The following is a 9803-nucleotide window of genomic DNA, read 5'->3' on the forward strand; positions in this document are numbered from 1 at the left end:
GGAAATTGCATGAAGATTTGCGCATCCATGTGCCGGAGCAGATCACGGAGATCGAGGGGCTGCGCCAGAACGCGGAAAACAGCCAAAAGGCTATCCAGCTGCTTGAGACCCGCCTGAAAGGTACAAGATCCGGATTTTTTACTTTTTGTGTTAAGTCATAATGCATGATGCATAATATGTGCAACTTGTCTGCCTTCATAAGAATCTGCTAAGCGCTCCTCGCTTGATGAGCTTTCCGCCAAGGTCACGGTGCTTGAGGCGGAGAACGAGTCCCTCCAAAACTTTATGAAAGAATCCTCAAGCAAAGAGACCGAAGCGAGGAGAGAACTCTCCGAGAAGCATTCCCGCGAGAAGGCGGAGCTGATCGACAAGCGGGAGAAAAGCCAAGGCCGCGTGATCTCCACACTCGCCAAGAACAAAGCCCTGGAAACGGAGGCGGAAGCCATTGACAAACTTATCTTCCGTAAGCATTCTTCCGCGTCGTTGCTCCGACCATCTTTCATGTTTTCTCTGACGGAACTGAACCTCTTTTCTTCCACAAGCAAGTCTTGGCTTTGAGTGGACGAAAGATTCAAACCCGACGAGGACGGAAGCCTACGAGGAAGTGCGGAACTCCATTGATGCACCGTTTGGAGCCTCGTCGCGGAATTGCCACGGCTCTATCGCTAAAGAAGGCCAAAACCTCGCTCATCGATACGATGACCAATCTTATGCGACAGTGCCGGAGTTCATCAAGGACCGGCAAAATCTTCAGCCGCGCGGAGCCGCCTCCTTGGTCCCGGCCACCCGCAAGGCTTTCTTCCCCTCACTCAATCCGGCGCAAGTTGCCCGCGGAGCCCCCGAGAGTTCCGACATGAGCGCCCTTCTCGCGGAAACCGAAGGCTATGAAGAGCTGTTTGTCGGCGAGTGGATCACTCGTTCTGGTACAACAAGCACAACCTGCCCGAAGGTTTTTCCGACGCGGAGGAGGAAGCAAGCGAGCCGAGTTTTATGGGGAAGGATCCGGGTCCAAAGCAACGAGCATTCCGGAGGAAACTCGGAAACGACTCAAGCCGGATCTCGGTGACAGTGGACGACGGCTCCAGCCTACCAGCAGCCCGAAGAGGAGGACTCCGAGTAGAGTTCCCGTTTAAAACAATGAAACAAGTTGCATCATTTTGGCCCCAGCCGAGGGTTTGTAATAAGACTTTAAATTCTTAAGTAGCTAGGAACGAAACAATTATGCGTGGGGCGGAAACACTTATCCCGCTATCCGTTTAATATTATGTGCATGTTTCGTTTTATGTCGGAAAGCAAGTGCTGATCTCGTTATTTTCCGGCTTGCCCGCTTGACCTTCCACGAGCCGGAAAACCTTAGCCGGAGACGCCGCCGCCGGCGACGAAGCCCAATGGCAATCCGTCCATAACCGCGGAAACAAGCCCCTGTGCATAGGTGCCGGAAATCGCTACTAGGAATCCACGAGTTCGCAACAGTATAACAACTTAATCGTAAAACTTAAGCTTACGTCCTAAAGGACGATTTTAGAAATCACAACTTTTATACACGCCTAGGCGGAAAACATCCAGCTCTGCGGTTTTAGTCGGAAAAAACATACACGATCTAAAATGAACAAGTAAAGGAGGTAAAAGACTCAAAGAGTGAACCATAAGCTTTATTTCATTGATCATGTATAACTATTACAGTAGTTTGTAACTCGGAAAAATATGCTAAGTGTAGAAAGGACGTAGCCGTGCTATATTCCAAGGGCGATCTGTTTCATCGTAGATGTCATCCGGATCCTCACGCTTGCGTTTCCGGCGCCGCTAGCAGTGTCTATCCTCAGCTCGCGGAAATCGACAAGGTAGTACGATCCGTTATGAAGCACTTTGCTAACGACAAAGGGTCCTTCCCATGGAGATTGCAACTTATGGTCTTTCACCTGTCGAAGGCGGAGGACCAGGTCTCCGGCCATGAAGGAGCGTTTCCGAACTCGACGACTGTGATAGCGTCGGAGCTTCGCTGGTAGATGGCGGAACGCTGGTCGGCTAGATTCCGAGCTTCTTCGATCAAGTCCACGGATAGCTGTCCGGCCTCGTCGACCGTTTCATCGTTATAGGCGGAAACTCGCGGTGAATCATGGATGATGTCGGAGGGAATCACGGCTTCGGATCCGTATACCAGGAAGAAAGGGGTAAACCCTGTTGACCTGTTAGGGGTAGTTCGCAAACTCCACAAAACAGCGTCCAGCTCGTCGGCCCAAGCTCCGGCTGCTCGTCGCAGCGGTTCTTCGAGGCGTGGCTTGATTCCTGATAATATTAGACCGTTAGCTCTTTCGACTTGACCATTGGATTGTGGGTGAGCCACGGATGCAAGGTCCAATCGAATCCCCATTGTCTCACAAGAATCCTTCAATTCTCCCCGAGCGAAGTTTGTGCCATTATCTCGTGATTATGCCGTGTGGGATGCCGAATCTCATTACGAGGCTGATGACAAATTTTAGTGCCGTAGCACCGTCGGCTTTTCTCACTGGCTTGGCCTCGATCCACTTGCTGAACTTGTCAACAGCGACCAAGAGGTATTCGCAACCACCAGGAGATGATCTTTTTAACTTACCAACCATATCGAGCCCCCAGACCGCAAATGGCCAGGTGATAGGTATGGTCTCCAGCTCTTGGGCCGGAGCGTTTGGTTGAGTAGCGTAGTACCGACAACCTCGACAGGTCTTGACTATCTTATCAGCCGTCTTCTTTAGCCGTGAGCCAATAAAAGCCTAGCCGAAAAGCTTTTGCAACGAGTGATCCGGGAGCGGCATGGTGCCCGCAGTCCCTCGCGTGGATCTCTCTCGAGGATTTCAATGCCATCTTGATTTGAGACGCATTTGAGAAATACCCCCGTTGCGCTTCGTTTGTAGAGCTGTCCATCGACAATTGTGTAGGATCGTGCTCGTCCGATGATCCGGCGTGCGAGGACCTCGTCCTCCGGCAACTTCGATCGATGAGGTAGTCCAGGAAAGGCCGTGTCCAAGCCGGAATGATAGCTAATACCTCTTTAGCCGGAGACACCGCCACTTCGGGTTTTCCGGGTTAGCGCCCTTCACCGAGGGTATCCGGAGATGCTCTAGGTAAATTCCGGCGGAATTGGCTTTCGCCGGATCCGAGCTTGGATAGCATATCCGCCGCCGTATTGTCGTCTCTTCCGACGTACTTGACTTCGTATCCGAGGAAGCTCTTGGCGATCTCGTCAACTTCGTCTCCGTAGGCCGCCATGACGGAATTTCTGGCGTTCCAGTGTTCCGGCTACTTGCCGTGCCACCAGTGTCGGAATCTCCGCAAGCAAATGATGTGCTTGATCCCTAGTTCCTTAGCGATGCGCAGTCCGTGTAGTAGAGCCTCGTATTCCGCCATGTTATTTGTAGCTTCGAAGTGGATCTGCAGTAACATACCGCAGCTTCTTCTCCGGTAGGGGACTTCAGTGGTGACTCCGGCTCCCGAGCCTTGATGCCGCTTGGATCCGTCGAAGTGCATGACCCATGTTTTCGGTTCCGGCTCCAGACTTGCATCCGGAGCTTCGTCCAATCCGCAACGAAATCTGCCAAGACTTGGGATTTGACCGCAGTCCTTGGCTTGTAAGCGATGTCGAAGGCGGATAATTCGATGCCCCACTTAGCCGTTCGTCCCGTTGCGTCGCCGTTGTTGAGAATTGTTGACAGCGGAGCTTTGCTCACAACCGTTATCGGGTGCTCTTGAAAGTAGTGTCTCAACTTCCGGCTGCCTAGGAATACTCCATAAGCTAGCTTCGGAAAGTGAGGGTATCTTTGCTTTGACTCCGTCAGCACCTCGCTTATGTAGTAGACAGGTCTTTGGACGTCATATTCATGACCTTCTTCCTTTCGCTCCACCACGATGACGAGGCCGACGACCTTGTTGGTGGCCGCCGCATAAAGGAGCATTGGCTCGACTCTACCGGGGCTGCCAAGATAGGTGGGGAGGTAAGTATTTCCTTCAACCCACGAAGAGCTGCGTCGGCTGCGTCGTCCCGCACAAATTTGTCTCGTTTTCTTCAGCAGCTTGTACTGCAGGTAGCGCCTTCTCGCCAAGACGGCTAACAAACCTCGCTGATTGCCGCGACGCAACCAGCTAGCCGTTGCACATCTTTGAGACAAGTTGGTCGTTTGATGCACAGGATTGCCTTGATCTTTTCCGGGTTCACCTCAATGCCTCCGTGAGAGACTATGAAGCCAAGGAGTTTTCCGGCCGGCACGCCAAAGACGCACTTCAGCGGATTCAACATCATCTTGTACCTGCGGAGGTTGTCGAAGGTTTCGTGAGGTCGCCGATCAAGTCGGATCCTTTCCGGGTCATGACCGCGATGTCGTCGACGTAAGCGTGCACGTTCCGGCCTATTTGGTCCTTCATGCACCGCCGCATCGTACGTTGGTAAGTAGCACCCGCATTTTTCAAACCAAAGGGCATAGTAACATAGCAAGTAAGTACCAAACGGGGTAATGAATGAAGTCGCCTTTGGTCGGATTCCTTCATCCGGATCTGATGGTACCCGGAATACGCATCAAGAAAACACAGAGTTCCGCCCCGCCGTCGAATCAATGACTTGGTCAATGCGCGGCAGGGGGAACGGATCCTTCGGGCAATGTTTGTTCAAGCCAGAGTAATCGATGCACATTCTTAGTATTTCAGTGTTCTTTTTGGGTACAAGGACAGGATTCGCGACCCAATCGGTGTGGATAACTTCTACTACAAAACCTGCTTCTAGTAACTTTGCTAGTTCCATTCCTATGGCGCGGCGCTTCTTATCTCCAAAGCGTCGCATAGCTTGCTTCACCGGTTTAGCCCCCGGATTTATGTTGAGGTAGTGCTCGGCGAGTTCCCTAGGTACTCCGGACATGTCGAAGGTTGCCATGCGAAGATATCCATGTTAGCGCGGAGGAACTCGACGAGCGCGCTTCCTATTTGGGGTCCATGTTTGCCCCGACCGAAACCTGCTTGGAAGAGTCACCCGGAATAAGGTCATGCTTCTTGGTTTCTATCGCGGGCTTGAAGGAGGTTTTCTCGCTCGGAGATCTGCTTCTTGGTGGTCTCGCATCTCGGCCGGATCCACCGCGGCCCCGTAGCCTTTCAGCCTCTTCTCCGGATATGACAGACTTCGCGAAGGCGGCTTCGCCCAACTCGCACTCATGAGCCTTCTTATAGTCTCCGGTTATGGTGATCATACCGTTGGGACCCGGCATCTTGAGCTTGTTGTAGATATAGCACGCCCTTGCGTGGAACTTGTGGTAGGTGGGCCTGCCGAAGATGACATGGTAGGAGCTCTTGAAGGGCACAACTTCGAACGTGATCTTCTCTTCGCGGAAATTATGAACATCGCCGAAGGCCACGGGAAGTGTGATGCCGCCGAGGGAGTTCGCCTTCTTACCCGGAACCACGCCGTGAAACTCAGCTAGTGCCGTGTTTGAGCTGTTCCTTGGTGAGGTTCATCCGCTCCAGCAGTCTCCAGATACATGATGTTCAAGCTGGCTCCGCCATCCATGAGGCACTTGGAGAAGTCATACCCGTCTATGCGGGGACTCACAACCAAGGCGTAATATTCTTTGGCACAGAGGCGGGATGATCCGCCCCGTCAAATGTGCACGGAACTTCCGACCACCCGACATACCGCGGCACAGCCCGGAACCGTGGCGTTCAGAACCGGGTAGCTGATTTTGCAGCACGGATCGTGGGGGTTCCGAGGAAGGTGTGGTAAGCCCCCACGCTCTTCTTCTCGAAGGGGTTGGATTTTCCCGCGGATCCGGCTTTGGGATCCGGCGAGTTATCATCCTCGTCCATCGCCTCGGAACTGTCCTCCTCCTTGTCCTTGTTCTTGCCCTTGCCTCCTTTGCCGCGTGGGCGGTGCTTCCGGGCTCGCTTGTATCCCGCCTCCGGGTCATTCTTGAGGTCGTTGACCCACTTGCGCTTGCGGTTGGTGTGAGTGGACTTCCCCGTAGCCGGATCCAAGTGGGCCAGCAGGGCATGTCTCCGTACTCCTCGTAGGTTTGCGGAGCGCGGGATCCGCCAGCCGGTGACCTCGGTGCCATGCCGCCGACCCCCGCCGGCTCCGCCTCCACGGCCGCGTCCTCTTCCGCCTCCCCGAACCTCCGCGTTGGAACGCCATGGCGACCATCTCGGATCCGCCACTCTTCTCGGTCATCGTGGTTTTTGCGCTTGTGGCCGCTGTTGTTACCGTTATCACGGTTCTTCTTTTGCCGGTGCAGGGGATTGTCAGTAGCTGCGATATCACCGCCCGCGTCGTCATCGGCGGCAAGCAGTGATCACCGGCAATGGAGATCATCTCATCCAAAGTCAGCTTGTTGGCGTTAGCCAAACATGTAAGCTTATGCCTCAGCAATCCTCCTCTCTCGCAGTCCACCAATAAAGGCGTACATGGCAGTGGTGTGATCGACGTTTTCGCACTCGTTCCTCGCATGCCAACCATCGTGTGAGGAAGTTTCTTGAGGTTTCTCCCTTCTTCTCGGATACAAGCTTGTAAGTCGCTTGTCGTGGCAGGTCTTTTGTAGGTGCCCCCGAAGTGTTTCTCAAAAGCGGTCTTCGTGTCGAACCAAGCAAAAGATGGAGTTCTTCTCGAGGTCGCCGAGCCGCATCCGGGCTGGTCCTACAAGGTACAACCGGAGCATGCGGCAGGCGATGTTAGGGGTTCCTCCGGCGAAGGTTACCGCATTGTAGTAGTCCTCAATCCGGTATCCGGCCTTTCGGTGCCATCATAATGCTTCAGATTTCCGGTAGCTTGAGGGAGCTCCTTGGCTTTGGTTCCTCTCGAATCATTCTCGCCAAAGCACTTCGGACCAATGTAGTCGGCTCCGTACTCGTTAAGGCGGTCCCGTGCGTCGCGTGAGCCGTGGCGGGGAGACTTTGAGCGAGAGCGAGATCTCCGGCCATTGCCTCCGTCTCCACCTCCGCCGCCACCGCTAGGTGGTGGTGAGGGAGACCCGCGAGGTGGGCGGTTTGACTTCTTGCTTCCGCCATCCGAATCTCCGCGACCTTCCCGGTGCCGACTCCGGCTCCCGTGGCTGCCTTCGCCTTGGCGCCGGCTGCCCCGGTCATGCCGGCGGGGCTCCGGGTCACGGCTCCGACGAGGCTCTGGGTCGCGGCTCCTACGAGGTTCAGGATCGCGGTTCCGGCGAGGTTCTCGGGCCCCGGTCTTCATTCCGACTCCTCCTAGGCTCGGGCTCACGAACATTGTTCTGGTTCCGGCGAGGTTCCGGCGAGCGCTCCTCGTTTCGTTTCTTGGCAGCACGTTGTCGCGGATAACAATCGCACCGTGCCCTATGGGCCTGGTGTTTCCGGCTGGACTACGGCGGCGAGGGGGTCGCGGGTAACCGTTGGGCGGAGGAGAGGGGTTGCGGTATCCGTCTCGTCCGGAATACATCGCATCCTTTCCCTTTCTTGGATCCGACGGAGGCGTCTCGTGACGGGACGGGGATCGGATTTGGGTGTTCCCCGGCCCTCCTTCTCGCGCTCCGAGGATCCGGTGTGTGATTCATCATCGGGATGCCGATCGGCGTGGGCGTCCTTCTGCGCGGTGGATGCACAGCTTATCCGGATTGGATTCCAACCCGCGCGAAGTATCTCGCTCTTGCTCGCCGCCGCATTGCCGAAGCGACAAGTGTGCGGAGATGGTTGATATCAACTTCTTCGTCCTTCTTCTTCAGCAATTCCGCCGCTTTCAGCATGTTGTCCTTTGGAGTTTCCAACGGCCGGTGAACCGCGGCGTGTTGAAGGCTATCCCGCGAGGCGGAATTGCTTCTCCGACAATACGATCCGCCTCCGCCCGCGCGTAGGTCATCTTTACTTCCCACTCAGCCCTCATGCTCTTGACGTGCTCGAGTGTGTTAGTAATCTCGCGGTCCCGTCTCGTCGAAGTTTTCCAGCCAGGCCGCATGATCTCGCCCTTCCTATCTTTAATGCAGCTTCGGCGTCGGCGAGCCTTCTTGGCCGTGGCCAGCATCTCCTTTCTCGGCGGTTTCTAGAGCCTCCAGATCCGCGGCGTGGCCCGGAGTTATAGGTGTGTTAAGAATCGCTCGCGCGGCCACCTCTTCTCGCCGACAGGATTTCCTCCGAAGGAGAATCCCTTTGGGGTCGCACCCGAGACATTGGAGATCCTTGTTGGGATGGCTCGGATTGGCTAACTTGGTCTCCGGATCCGGTTTGTCCCAGCGCCGCTACCGTTGCGAGAACCTCGCTTCGGCCGGGCGGAGTTGACTTCAGGCTGATCGCCGAGACCATACTCCTCCAACTTGCGCACGAAGTCATCGGATTCCATGGACGGAGTGTCTCCGGAAATTGGGCTCGGATTGCCCAAGATCGACTCTTCGACCGGAGCTTCGCTTTCTCCGACAGCCGAGCCTCGATCCGGATCTGCGTTGTTTTCCGGTGCCTCTTCCTCGCTCGGGACCAGCTCCGACTTCATGAGGGGCGGTTCCGGCGGTATGGGCCAAGAAGTGTACGAAGTGACACCTTTGCTTCTCTAACACCCGGGAGACCCAGCGGATCTCGCATTGGTCTTCCACCTTTGTTTCCCGCTCGTGGGCGGATTGGGTGGGCTTTGATTTTTCCAGCATCTAAGGCGGAATCTTCGCTAGGAAGTTCCAGCTGCCTCGGATCGGATCTTCGCGACCGCGTCCCGCTCAGCCGGCGGTCGCGTCGCCGCTTACTTACCAGCTGGGTTTCCGTCGGAATCGACGGCTTCCCCGATGAAGATGTGTATGCCGCCAACCGGGACGATGGAGAGCTTGATGGGGTCGGTTTTAGCCGGAATCCAACACTCATCCGGAGGGACGATCGGCAGATTTCCGGCGTAAAGGACACGCCCCACAGCCGATGGTGTCGTCGTAGCTTCCCATGGCGGAACCCTCCCGGCTCCGGCCTCCGTACGCCGCAGCCCCACGGTGGGCGCCAACCGTCGTTGCCTAATCGACGGTACCTCGGAGGAGGGATCCTCACGAGGGGGAGAAGAAGTAGGGGCCATAGGGCGGAGTGCACACGGGACGGTGGTACGCGAGTTACCCAGCCTTCGGAACACCCGCACGATGACAGTGGCCTACCGCCGCTTGTCCGGAATTATCCGGGCGCTTTCGCGTTGTTACAATGAGTTGTGGTTGTGCCTCTAGGGCTCCCGGGATCCGGCTTATAAAGGCGCACGGATCTAGGGTTTACATGGAGAGTCCTAGCCGGATTACGCATAGCCTAACTACGGTACAATATCTTGCCGTGCACGTCACGGATCCGCCTTCCATATACGTCGTACCGGATCCGGGTTCCTCATGGGCCTCCATGGATCCGGGTTACTCCTATGTCGGCACGGATCCGGCCCGCCGATCCCGGGCTGGACTTCTTCCTTCATGATCAACAAGAATCGGGCCGCCCGATGGGCCACATGCCTCATCACCGTCTGTGGGCCACCCGGGCTTGCCGGATCTAGGCACTGTCGATGGTACACCTATGAAGTATACCCACAACAGCAGCGAAGATCGGAGAGCTCCACGACCGCCCCCTAAGAAGGACGGCGACATCCACAGACGCCGCGCGGTCAGGCTTTCACCCGGAGCAACCGAGCCACCACACCCTCACGCGGCCAGACGATGAGACGAAGACCGTAAAGCTGCCAGCCCGCACTCCGCAGACACACCTCATGTGCAGAAGCAGCGCCACCGCCGCACACAAGCCACCACCGCCACCACACCCAAACCAATGAGCTCAGCAAGCTCCGCTGCCACCACCCCGCAACGCATGGGGTTGAAAAGCCGAGCCGCACC

Source organism: Lolium rigidum, chromosome 5 (assembly GCF_022539505.1).
Source record: "Lolium rigidum isolate FL_2022 chromosome 5, APGP_CSIRO_Lrig_0.1, whole genome shotgun sequence".
NCBI classification, from domain to species: domain Eukaryota; kingdom Viridiplantae; phylum Streptophyta; class Magnoliopsida; order Poales; family Poaceae; genus Lolium; species Lolium rigidum.